Below are 11,356 nucleotides of genomic sequence, written 5' to 3'. Positions count from 1 at the left end.
CTTCATCAGTGGTCATCCCAGAAACTTTCATTTAATGAGACAGCAAAGATTAAGTTTATAATAAAAGAACTGTATGAAATAATTTCAGAATGCTATATTATTTGTCTTCTGACTTAGGAACTGTATGAATTAATTTTAGAATGCCATGCTATTTGTCTTCTGCCTTTGTTTAATTCTTATGGAATTTGAATTTTTAAAAAATGGTTCTGAGCAAGTACTGCAGTGAATACAAGATAACTAGATCCTAGCACTGGTCTTCCGTTTACAAGTTGCACCACAGACTGTGGCAAGTCATCTGATATGATCTGGCTCTTCTCTGCATCCCCACGTAAATCTCATGTTGAATTGTAATCCCCATTGTTGTGGGAGGGAACTGGTGGGAGGTGATTGGATCTTGGATGCAGATTTCCCGCTTGCTGTTCTAGTGACAGTGAGTTCTCTGGAGATCTGGTTGTTTAAAAGTGTGTAGCACCTTCCCCTTCGCTCTCTCTCCTGTTGGCCAAGTGAAGATGTGTGCTTGCTTTTTCTTCACTTTATTCCATGAGTGTAAGTTTCCTGAGGCCTCCCCAGCCATGCCTTCTGCACAGCCTATGGAAGTGAGAGTCAGTTAAGCCTCGTTTTAAAAATAAATTACTCTGTCACAGGTAGTTCTTTATAACAATGAACTAATACAGAAAATTGGTACCAGAGAGGTGAGGCATTGCTATAAAGATAGCTGAAAATGTGGAAGTCACTTTGGAACTGGGTAACAGGCACAGGTTGGAACAGTTTGTAGGGATGAGAAGAAGATCGGCAGATAAGGGCAAGTTTGAAATTTCCTAGAGACTTGTTGAATGGTTGTGACCAAAATGCTGATAGTGATATGGACAGTGAAGTCCAGACTGAAGTGGTCTCAGATGGAGATGAGGAACTTATTGGGAACTGGAGTAAAGGCTGCTCTTGCTAAGCTTTAGCAAAGAGACTAGTGACATTGTGTCCCTGTTCTAGGGATCTGTGGAATTTTGAACTTGAGAGAGATGATTTAGGGGTATGTCAAAATAAATTTCTTTCTTTTTTAAAATTATACTTTAAGTTCTGGGATACATGTGCAGAATGTGCAGGTTTGTTGCATAGGTATACACATGCCATGGTGGTTTGTTGCACTCAACAACCCATCATCTATATTAGATATTTCTCCTAATGCTACCCCTCCCCTAGCCCCCACCGACAGGCCCCAGTGTGTGATGTTCTCCTCACTGTGTCCATGTGTTCTCATTGTTCAATTCCCACTTATGTGTGAAAACATGTGGTGTTTGGTTCTCTGTTTCTGTGTTAGTTTGCTGAGAATTATGGTTTCCAGCTTTATCCATGTCCTTGCAAAGGACATGAACTCATCCTTTTTTATGGTTACGTAGTGTTCCATGGTATATATATGCCACAATTTCTTTATCCAGTCTATCACTGATGGGCACTTGGATTGGTTCCAAGACTTTGTTGTTGTGAATAGTGCTGCAATAAACATACATATGGATGTGTCTTTATAGTAGAATGATTTATAATCCTTTGGGTATATACCCAGTAATGTGATTGCTGGGTCAAATGGTATTTCTGGTTCTAGATCCTTGAGGAATCACTAGACTGTCTCTGTTGGAAGAAATTTCTAAGCAGCAAAGCATTCAAGAGGTGGTTTGGCTGATTCTAAAAGACTATGCTTATTTGCATAAACAAAGAAATAACCTGAAATGACCTGAAACTGGGACTTATGTTTAAAAGGAAAGCAGAGCATAGAAGTTTGGAAAATTTGCTGCCCTGCCATGTGGTAGAAAAAAAAATACCCATTTTCTGGGGAGCAATTAAAGAAGGCTATATAAATTTGCATAAGTAAAGAGGACCTGAATGTTAATAGGCAAAACAATGGGGAAAATGCCTTCAAGACATTTCAGAGAACTTCAGTGCAACCCCTCCCATTGGAGGCCTGGAGAGAAAAATGGTTTGGTGAAACAGGCTCAGGGACCCACTGCTCTGTGTGGCCTAGGGACATGGTACCCTGCATCATGGCCGCTTCAGCTCCAGCCTTGGCTAAAAGGGGCAAAGGTACAGCTTCTGCCATTGCTTCAGAGGGTGTAAGCCCTAAGCCTTGGTGACTTCCACATGGTGTTGGGCCTGAAGGTGTGAAGAAGGCAAGAGTTGAGATTTGAGAGCCTCTATCTAGATTTCAGAGGATGTGTGGATGTCCAGGCAGAAGTCTGTGGCAGGGGTGGAGCCCTCATGGAAAACATCTACTAGAGCAGTGCAGGGGAGAAATGTGAGTTGGAGCCCCCACACAGAGTCCCCACTGGGGCATTGCCTAGTGAAGCTATGAGAAGAGGGCCATTGTCCTCCAAACCCAAGAATGGTAAATTTGCTGACAGTTTTCACCATGGGCCTGGAAAAGCCACAGGCACTCAATTCCAGCCTGTGGAAACAGCCGTGGGGGCTATATGCTGCAAAGCTTTTGGGGCAGAGCTGTCCAAGACCTTGGGCACTTTTCATTCCTTTAAGTAGAGAGGCTTTTCAGCCAAACTTAATTCCTTAGTATTTCCTTTTTTCTTCCAGGCATTTTGTTGTTGATGAGAGCATAAGATATTTATTTTATTGGAAAACATCAGGCAACATATTTTATAAACAATAGCTCTATAACCTGAAACAATTGAAATAATTATGGCTTGAAATGATAGAAATTTGATTGGTTTCTAGATTTATTGTTGTTGATTTTTTTACATAAGGAGCATACTGTGCCCATTTATTATAGAATGCAGTTAAAAATATATTTTTTGAGGTTAGCCTCTCCAGTTTAAAAGCACTTAACTAGAAATACCTGGATGGTGATGCAATGGTCTCTCCAAAACAGGCTCCTTCATACCAAGTACCATAAACAGGGTGTGAGAACGTTCAATCAATTTCTTGATATAAACAATCAAAGCATTTAATAAAACCATCTTCCCAATTTCCAAAGCATGCATTGTTACTTGGCATTAGGTATTTCAAAATGACAAACATTGTTATGGCATTGTAAGGCCAAAATATAATACCTATTTACCAGACATACATGTTACAACTAGAAAAACATTACAAATGTTAATCTAGCATAAGAATTCCAGCAGGAATTAATGGAGAAAGACACTGCATCCCTCTCATATCACCACAGAGCTACTGTCCACTTGACATGCTTTGAATTCAAATCCTGTTAGACATTGGGGACAGCATTTTCTACAACATACCATTCACAGGTAGGTTAATACAACTCAGTCTCCCACTGCCATACTTTTCACCCAAGTGTACAACAGGTATGAATATATGCTATCAGTTTTATTTACAAGTTTTTTCTCAATGTCTCAGTGGGGTAAAAATACCCAACTATCTCAACCAACAGTTTCCAAAAAAGTTTTTGTTGGAAAAGATTCATGTATAGAAACCACCACATCAAAGAAATAACAGAAACTGATATCCGACTCCAAACACCGAAAGTAAAATGTCTCACCCACTGCGAGTTGGCAGTGAAACTGCTATTCTTTGAATTGTATAAGCTAAACACTACAGAGAAACTTCAGATCAACTGCTTTTGCAGAAGTACAGGTTACGTGTCGCACAGTTTAGGACTCCGAGTGAATGAATGTATTCCAGGAAGAGTTCCACCAGCGAGTGCTGTTGCAAAGAGCGTCGAGAATGAGAATCTGGGAAAGATGATAAGTTTTCCAGATGCTTTCCTGTCTTCCAAAAAGATGTAAAACCACGGTGTAACTTCATATACGAACAAAGGTTAGTTTTGAAAATCAGTACTATACATGCACAAACCTGAGAACATGAGGGAAGAAAGGAAACGCGACAATTTCCACGCTGCATTGCTGCTGTTTTCATGACCTCTCTGCACTAGGAGGCTTCCTGTGGTACCTCCTCCTACCAGTAGAGAGTGGACCCTGCGGGCTGCTTAGAAACAGGAAGCTCTCTCCTGAACCCACTGACCAGTCTGCCCTTGGCACAGACAGAACCTACCAGAGAAGAACAAGTACAAAATACTATCATGATCAGTTTTCTCAAGACAGTCCCAAATGTCCTTGTGCAATCACCACAAACTTGGGGATTGGCCCAAGCCATTCCCGGGTGCCATGAACAGTCACTGGTGTGCAGCATTAGAACAAGGGGACACAGCCTTGATTCTCTTCTGAGCAACATGAACTGGGATTTCTGCCACCCCAATCTTGGCTCCCACCTCCGAAGAAGTCGTGACCAGCCACCTCCACAGTAAGATTCCTCCCATGAGTATGATTTGGAATGCATGCTCGTCACGTGCCAGTTCAGCTGAGGTGGATCCGTGTGTACTCCGGCTTCCTGGTCTGGATAATTTTTGGCTTGGGTCTCTTCATTCTCTCCATCTCCTCTTCTTCCTCCTCCTCTTCATCGCTCTCACATACGTGGACTACCGCGCTGGGAGTGGTGTCAGTCGCTGCATGCAATTCATACTTTTCCCCTGGCCCCAGCTTGGAGATAGCATATAAGAGATCATAGTTTATGACTGGGGTTGCGTCTTCCACTTGTTTCCACCCCACTGGTGGAGAGGTGGGAGGGGAGATCAGAAACTGCTTGTCGGGGTTTGGCGGAGCCAGGTGCGAGCTTCCTATGTGTAAGGTCTGAGCAAAATATAACTTCATTTCCTTTCCCAGAAACTCAGTCTTATGCAGCTGGAGCCTGACATCTGCTGCGGAGAAGAGGTTGCTGAAGTTTATTCTGACTCGTTTGAAACTCTTAAAATACTGAAAGGCGATGTCCTTGCCATATGTCCTAAAGACAGACTCAAATTTGGCCCGGCACAGGCCATCCACGAACAAGGGCGGGTCCGGGTGGCAGGCGATGGTGGCGCTGGGCAGGTCCTGCAGGTCCACCTCCTCCATCTCGCAGTCAATGAAGCTCCAGTGGCCGCCGCCCTCGTCCGCCTCCGCAGTCCCTGTGAGGGGCACTAAGGGCAGCAGCGTCACCCCGGGCCGCGCTCATGCCTCGGCCGCCTCCGCCGCCGCCCGGTGCAGGGGCCCGGCCAAGACGTCCTCCATCCCAGCTCCCGCGCGCCCCTGTGCACCCCCGCGGGCTGCGCCCGGCTAGTGCTCCGGAGCCTCACGCGCGCCCGGCCATGGTTAACCCCTCCGGGTCGCGCAGCGGCGACCACCGTTCCGCGCGGGAGGGGCAGAAACTCGGCGCGGCGCCCGCCTACCCAGCCCCGAGGGCCGACCCTGTTGTAGATTTTTTTTAAGAGAAAAAACATATTCAGTCAGCTTTTAAAGTGGCTAAGGAATTCTACTAAAAATTGTGATGTAAGGGAAAATTGTCCTCAGCTTCTTAGGCTACCATTTGACACTTACTTCACTACTTAGCTTTACCCAAATTATGCTTTTCTCATCCTTTTCTTGCCTAATGAGACGCATATTCTTTCTCCTTTCTTTGCTGTCAAAAACAAACTATATTTGTTTTTCCATGCTACGCATTGATAAAATATTGTCCCAATGTGGTAGAAAATGACAAAAAAGTCAACTATTAGTTCTTCCAGTTGTTTTAATTTTTTTATTTTCACTATATTTTAGTAGAAAAAAATTAGTTTTAGGTCAAAAGAAAGGAACCCAAAAATGGAGGCATTTTAAGACATCCAGTAGGAAGGACAGATAGAAAAACATTTCTCCATATAGATATGGGTACATACGTTTATACATGTAAGTATAGATATAAATATATATGTAAGTATGTATTTTTATATCAATCATAGTTCAGATGTAATGTCAAAGTATTTAGGGGAACTATTACATAAAGTACATTTGTTTATTAAAAAGAAGGATTTTCATAGTAGAGTATAAAGTTATTTGAATAGTTAATAAGACTAGTTAGGACAGAATTAGAAAAATGTATGTGAACCATCTCCAAGATATGAGAGAATTATGTGCCAGATGTACTAATAAAGAAATTAGTGTTGAATATTACATATGACTCTAACGTAATTATGAATACTAAATATATAACTAGAATGTCATTTACCAAGGTTTTCCACATGAAATAATACTGTTTTTTAACCTTAAAACATACATTGTAATAAATGTTATGATGTTCAGAATTCTAAATGCAGCATGATAAAATCTTTCTTCTATTGTTTGCTGGTATACATTTAAAAAATCTTTTGCTCCTTTTTGGTGGATAATAACACACACACGTACACACATACATGCATCCCCATTACCTTTCTTGGGATAGTCACCATTAAAAATGTCTGGACTTACATATTTCTAAGATCAGCTCTGTGTGTAAGAAATTTAATGTAGCTGCCAATTTTGTGTGGTTCTGGGGAAATAATAGTTTAAAATATTCTAGCTGGCTGAGGGCAGTGGCTCAGGCTTGTAATCCCAGCACTTTGGGAGGCTGAGGCGGGCAGATCACAAGGTCAGGAGTTCATGACCAGTCTGGCCAACACAGTGAAACCCCATCTCTACTAAAAATATAAAAATTAGCTGGGTGTGGTGGTGGATGCCTGTAATTCTAGCTACTCAGGAGGCTGAGGCAGGAGAATAGCTTGATCCTAGGAGTTGGAGGTTGCAGTGAGCCAAGATTGAACCACTGCACTCCAGCCTGGGCAACAGAGCTAGACTCTGTCTCAAAAAAAAAAAAAAAAAAAAAAAACTAGTTTGCCTCTAATTTTACTTCTAACTCCAATCTGTACTCCTGAAGCAAGATGTTTTTGGATGAGACAGCAGGCAGATGAAGGCCTGAGAGTGGTAGAAGAGCTATTCTGGGCTTTCCTCCCTCAGGGCTAGAGGACAGCTTGGAAACTAGCAAAGGAAAACATGGACCACTTCAAGTCTCAGAGCAAAAATTCTAAGACACAAAATTGGGATGGAAAATAAAGGTGATATGGTAACTGACAAATGGAATTTACACAAATCTGAAAATTCTGAAAAAGAAAAAGAAGCAGAAACAATGAGTATGCAAAGAGAAGAAAACTCTGAGCAAATTAAAACGTGATCTGCACAATCCCATTACTGGGTATATACCCAAAGGAATATAAATCATTCTACTATAAAGACACATGTACATGTATGTTTATTGCAGCACTATTTACAATAGCAAAGACTTGGAACCAACCCAAATGCCAATCAATGAGAGACTGGATAAATAAAACATGGCACATATACAGCATGGAATACTATGCAGCCATAAAAAAGAATAAGTTCATGTTCTTTGCAGGACATGGATGGAGCTGGAAGCTATCATTATTAGCAAACTTACACAGGAATAGCAAATGAAATACGGTCTATTCTCACTCGTAAGTAGGAGCCAAACAATGAGAACACATGGACACAGGGAGGGGAACATCACACACTGGGGCCTGTCAGGGGTTTGGGGGATATGGAGAGGGTGAGCATTAGGACAAATATATAATGCATGCAGGGCTTAAAACATAGATGACAGGTTGATAGGTGCAGCAAACCACCACGGCACATGTATACCTATGTAACAAACCTGCATGTTCTACACATGTATCCCAGAACTTAAAGTAAAATTAAAAAAAAAAGAGTTAGCTGCAGATTGAAAGAGCTCACCGTTTTAGACCGATGAGATTTGTATTGTTTGAATTTCTTATATGTTTTGGATCTGGACCCTTTATTAGCTGTATAGTTTGCAAATATTCATTTCCCATTCTGTGGGTTGTCCCTTTACTTTGTTAATGGCTTGCTGTGAAGACGTTTTTTAGTTTGATACCATATTATTTGTCTCTTTTTGCTTTTGTTGCCTGTACTTTTGAGGTCATATTAAAAAAATCATTGCCCCAGCCAGAATTGCGGGGATTTTTCTGTTTTCTTTTAGTAGTTTCACAGTTTCAGATATCATGCTTAGATTTTTAATCCACTTGGGTTGATTTTTGTATGTGGTATGAAATATGGATCCAATTTCATTCTCCTTCACGTGGATGGCTAGTTGTCCCCACACTATTTATCGAAGATATTGTCCTTTCCCCATTGTGTGTTCTTGGCACCTTGGTCAAAAATCAGTTGATCCCCGGAGTCACCGTGCCGGAGTGACCGAGCCCGGGACTCCACTTCCTCCTCTTTAGAGATGACAGATGAGGGGCATCTCGTGTTCTGGGGTGCCCTAAATGCGAGATGCCCCTCATCTGTCATCTTCAAAGAGAAGGAAGGAAGCGGTGGCTCAAGCCTGTAATCCCAACACTTTGGGTGACGGAGTCGGGAGGATCACTTGGGCGCAGGAGTTCAAGACCTGCCTGGGCAACATAGGGAGACCCCGGTCTTACCGGAAGAAAAACATTAGCCGGCGTCGTGGCGGGCTCCTGTGGTCCCAGTTACTCTGGAGGCTGAGCCGGGAAGATCGTTTGAACCCGGGAGGCGGAGGTTGCAGTGAGCTGAGATTGAGCCACTGCACTCCAGCCTGGAGTAGCGACAGAGCTACTTGGGCAGACAGGAGTGGTGATAGGCAGGGAAGATGGTGCCCAGGGCCGGGAATAGCCAGCTGACCGCAGGGAGGCGGCTGAGGCCCGGGAGCCAAGAGTTGAAGCAGATCCCAGGGCCAACTCCGCAGCCGCATCTCCAGCTTTGTTCATGGGTCTGGGAAGCAGTGGCCTCTGGCCACCCCACGTGCGCGGCGGGCCCACTTCTCCACCGCAGCGCGGCCCAGGCTGCCCGGGGCCTGTGAGTTTCCCGCCAGGGCCGGGCTCGGTCTGGCCGGAGGAGGAAGGCGCGGCCCTGGTGGGGAAGGCGCAGGGATGCGGCTCAGGCCACGGGGCAGGGGTAGAGAAACGACCCCGGCGCCGTCTAGGCGCCCAGCTCCGTTCCCCACCCCTTCCCCCCCCCACCCCGCCCCGCCGCCAAGAGACTCCCGTGACCGGTGGCTGCTGGGGGCCCACAGAGCCCTGGAACTCACCGGGGTGACTCGCGGCACAGAAGCCGGTGGAGTCTGAGATGGCGCTCGGAGCGGCGGCCGCGCTCCACTGCGGAAGGATCGGATTTCGCCGCTGGTTTTAAAATTGTGCTCGCCGAGCCCAGGACGCTGGGAGAAGTGTTCTGCCCCCGCCGGTCGCGGTGTCCGCATTAAACTGACTTCCAGAGCTGCCTCTGCTCCCTGGAGGGGAGGGCACCGGTGTCTCACCAGATCGCAGGTCCTCAGCTTCCCGCCCGCCTGCCTCGCTGCAGATGCAGGGGAGGACCCCGCCTTGCTGCGCTGACCTCTGGCGGCTCTGTCCTGGCGTAGGATGCCTCTATCCAGGAAACTGCGGAGGTCAGACTCCTGCGCCCGAACCTCTCCAGGTCCTCACCATGAAATACGGACATCTGCGCCCACAGGCCCTGCGCAGCCAGGAGGCTCAGCGCCCGAAGCTCGTCCCAAAGCTGTGCACCCTGCAGGAAGCGGCTGCAGAGAAAGTGCTGGAATGGCCCTGTGTGGGTGTGGCAGGTGGGGACCCGGTCCTCCCCACTTCTCCATCTGCAGCTTCAGACTCTTCACATGGTTTAGCACACCGTGGGCGCCGAGCCCAGCAGGAACAGGGTGCCTTGCTTCTCAAAAGTTCACAGGCACGCATGGCTTGGTCCTCCTCTCCAAAGTGTCTCAGGAAATAAGCCTTCCTGTCCTCCTCCAGGAACCCCTCCACTCTTATGTTGATGGGCTTCTCGGCCAGGAGCTGCAGGTCCTTCAGGGACCTGGGTCCCGCGGTGACCAGCAGGGTGGCCTCGGGTAACATCTTCCTCTTCAGCAAACTCCCCAGGAGGACCGGCACCGGCTTCAGTTTCTTCCAGTCCCCGAAGATGTCCTGGATCAGCGCCCCGGGTGGGACGCTCAGCTCATCAAGGCGTTGACCATGAGCTGGATTCTCTGAGCTTAGCCTAGGATGTTTGCAATGACATCCTGCAATTCAGGCCGGTCTTTGGCAATCAGCTCTGCAAAACTGCAGGGGCCCAGGTGACTGAGCCCCTTGCAGCTGATGTAGAAAGCGTATCTGGCCTTCGGGCCGAGGTTGTAGTCTTTCCAGTCCAGCATACACTTTTTAAGCCGCCGTGGTTTTCCCCACTCCCGCAGGACCCTGCAGACCCACCGTGTAAGGTGATAGCTACGTGGTCTGCTGGGATTCAAGAATGGAATGAACCTTTGGTTTCTCTGAGTGACATGGTCGTGGAAATTGTCACTGTCTCCTCGCCAAAAGCTGTTCCTCCGGACCAAAGACTGTTCGTCCATCACGTTTCTCCATCCTTCCTTCTCACCTGGCTTTGCTAACTCCAAGACCTCTTTTGAGTCTCTGAGCTCAGGGTTATCTGCGTCTTCCACCTGTCTGTCATCCAGCAACTCAACCTTTGCCATCTGAGACAATTCCGGAAGATTCCTCTGTTCCAAGATCTTCACAGTCGCATTTTTTATCCAACATTCTGAGGATGTGTTGTCCAGAATTTCTGCCAGTTTCTTGCCATTGGCCTCTTCCGCCTCAGACCATGGGGTCTTCTGTAGCACATCTTCTAGGGGAAAAGCCATAAGAGGGATTTGAAAGTCCCTAATTCGCCCTTGCTCAGCTGCTCCAGAAGGGGCTGCAGAGTGCACTCTAGCTGTGGTGATGTCATAGTGCTCCACGTATGAGACCTTGGGTTAAGGCTGAAGAGTTCCTTAGGGCAGGTTTTGCTTCCAGCCTCCAATTATTGATTTAAGTGAACTTTTTTCAATTTACTTTTATTAATTCCTCCTCTTTCATCCATCAGTATGATTTTAATTTGTTTTGTATCTTTGGCTTAATATTATTTTAATTTCTATTTCATTTAATAAATGGCTAATACCCTGATAACTTTAAAAAAATCAATTGATTATACATGCATGGATTGTTTTCTGGGTTTTCTATCCTGTTTCATCATCCAGCTTATTTTTATGCCAGTACCATGCTATTTTCATTACAATAACTTTATAAGATATTTTGAAATTAGGGAGTGTGATGTCACCAACTTTTTTCTTTTGGCCCAAGATTGTTTTGACTCTTCAGGGCCTTTTGTGATTCTGCACATATTTAAGGATACTTTTATTTCTGTGAAAAATAACATTGCAATTTTGGTAGAGATTACATTGACACTGTAGATTATTTGGGTAGAATGAAAACTTTTGAAAGTGGGTTGTTGAGGCTCCACAATATTATAGTATTGCATCTATTTCTTCCTTCACATTATTTAATAAGTGCTTTATGTATTTAGCTGCTCTGATGTTGGGTGCATATTTAATTACAATTGTTATGTCCTCTTGGTGAATTGACCCCTTTCTTATTATGTAATGACCTTCTTTGTCTCTTTTTGCAGTTTTTGATATAAAGAGTATTTTGACTGATACA

At 45.1% G+C, this 11,356-nt stretch overlaps 2 pseudogenes across 2 annotated transcripts; both read right to left on the bottom strand.

The window, feature by feature from the left end:
* Nucleotides 1-2,699: 2,699 nt before the first annotated feature.
* On the bottom strand, nucleotides 2,700-9,400 carry LOC144579413 (calcipressin-1 pseudogene; annotated as a pseudogene). 2 transcript variants are annotated; one of them, XR_013526875.1, is made up of 2 exons: nucleotides 8,926-9,400; nucleotides 2,700-8,747 (listed from the first exon to the last, which is right to left on the bottom strand). The product of XR_013526875.1 is annotated as a calcipressin-1 pseudogene, transcript variant X1 (transcript). The 2 variants fall into 2 exon arrangements; XR_013526876.1 differs by having other exon boundaries at nucleotides 2,700-4,972.
* Nucleotides 9,401-9,475: 75 nt separating this feature from the next.
* On the bottom strand, nucleotides 9,476-10,573 carry LOC144579412 (NACHT, LRR and PYD domains-containing protein 7 pseudogene; annotated as a pseudogene).
* Nucleotides 10,574-11,356: the final 783 nt, after the last annotated feature.

Source organism: Callithrix jacchus, chromosome 15, assembly GCF_049354715.1.
Source record: "Callithrix jacchus isolate 240 chromosome 15, calJac240_pri, whole genome shotgun sequence".
Taxonomy (NCBI): domain Eukaryota; kingdom Metazoa; phylum Chordata; class Mammalia; order Primates; family Cebidae; genus Callithrix; species Callithrix jacchus.
Note: the sequence above shows the minus strand (reverse complement) of the source record. Positions and strands in the feature narration are given on the sequence as shown.